This window comes from Sminthopsis crassicaudata, chromosome 3, assembly GCF_048593235.1.
Source record: "Sminthopsis crassicaudata isolate SCR6 chromosome 3, ASM4859323v1, whole genome shotgun sequence".
Taxonomy (NCBI): Eukaryota; Metazoa; Chordata; class Mammalia; order Dasyuromorphia; family Dasyuridae; genus Sminthopsis; species Sminthopsis crassicaudata.
The window spans coordinates 257,553,099-257,555,126 of record NC_133619.1 but is presented as its reverse complement, the minus strand read 5'-3'; positions in this window follow the sequence as shown (position 1 = coordinate 257,555,126).

Here is a 2,028-nt window from a genome sequence, read left to right as displayed (position 1 = left end):
ATGAAATGATGTTGAGTGAAATGAGCAGGACCAGGAGATCATTGTACACAGCAACAGCAAGACTATAGGATGATCAATTTTGATAGACATGGCTCTTTTCAACAATGAGATGATTCAGGCCAGTTACATCACATCATATCAGTTTGTGATGAAGAGAGCCATCTACACCCAGAGAGAGGAACTGAAAGTTCCTGATTTGGGTTTGGATCTGAATACAAGATTGCTGCTGGCTTCACCCACTATCAGCCAGCTGGAAGCCCAGAAGTTTCAATGACAGAACTTTAGATTTTCCTTTAGTCTGGGATTCCTGCCTTGATTTTTCCTCAGTGGGCTTTAGACAGGACTAGAAGCTGGAGCTGAGGCCCTATTCTGCTCCTGGGATTCTGCTCCAGACTGCTACTGCTTGCTCCTTGTACATTTAGTAGTTTTGTTCTGGACAATGGGGTGCTAGGATGGAGTGGGGAATGGATTGTAAACTAATGAAAAACTAGGCTGACTTGCCCCAGCCCACCTCTATCTCCAATCTCTAACATGCATGATACCTTCCTGCCTCCAAGCTTCTTGCTAGATAGAGCCAGAAAATGCCTAGTTTCGCCTTTGACCTTTGAATGACTGTGAAATATGATCTGTGACCAAACCCCATTTCTCTTCCTGCTTTTTTCATGGGGGGGTGAGGTTAGGAAATAGAAGCATCAGAACTGTCTTCTTCCCTTACCTCAAAAGGATGTAGGGACAGAAGGTTGCGAGTTGGAGATTTGAGCACAAACCCTCCTAGCTAACTCCTCTTCCTCCAGTGCTCCATTCTAAAGGTGACTTGCCTCTTCACCCAGTGTCATAATCATCTGATCTTCTAGTTTAACTCAGACTTGTCTCATGCCTAATCAGCTGATTTACTTTCCTCAGGGGCTCCTTGTATTGAGACTGCCCAAGAGACCGCTGCTACTCTTATATTTGTCACAAGAAAGTGTTAGGGAGCAGATCTACATATTGAATTCTAACTCCAAGCAAGGAACTTAGAGGCAAGAGCGGAGTGAGCTCCTGGTCTCTGGGTCACACATGTATTGTGAGTTGAGGAGCATGAGATTATACTAGTCAAATCAATTTTCATGAAGGCTACAATTTTTCTTACCTTTGTAACTATAATGTAACTGTGATTTTGTCTTTGCTATATTCCAATCTTTTTGGAAAAGTCTGTAGTATTTATTAGATAATACAGACTCTTGATTTTGAGATATTCACCATACTAAGGAAACATCCATTTTCCTTTTTTAAAATTTTGAATAAATAGTTGTTGTATTTGGTCAATGCCAAATTTTCATCTGACATAATCATTAGTTTATTATGTTTATATAGCTTTTCTAATTCTAATATTAAACCAACACTACATCTCATGTTTGCAGTATTTCTACATGGATCTCTGGCAATTGCAATACAGGAAAACAGGGGTCCTAGAAATTGCACGCAATAAAGGCTCGAGTAGGAGTGGGGAACTTTTTTTGTCAAAGGCCATTTGGATATCTGTAACATCACGTGAAGGCCATATAAAAGTATCAACTTATACAAGCACTGGGAGGTTGTTATACCGAGCTTTTAGTTCATCATTGCTTGTAGTTGCCTTAGCAAATGATTTTGTGGGTCTTATACGGTCCTGAGTCAGTTCCCCTTTCCTGCTCTAGATAGGTTGGGAGGGGCCAAGAGACTGACAAGCAACTTGGTGATTTGGAATGGAAAAATCCTAAAAAGAACGTAGCTATAGCTCCTTTCATAAGTGTAAATATTTGTTCATCTTGATGGGGGGGGGGGGGGGTGTGTGTGTGTAAGAGAATTTGAACATTTGCCCCAGTATTTTTATAAGCTTTTATAGTACCTAGGTATATAGTAATAAGTACTACACCTGGGATGCAATTTGCTTTACCTTTTCCATAACTTAGTCTTGAGTTACATAGAACAGTCTCTGAAATTTGTCCATAGTCAGTACTCACACCTGAACCTAGATCTTTTCTAGTTTCGAGGCTTGCTCTCTATCCA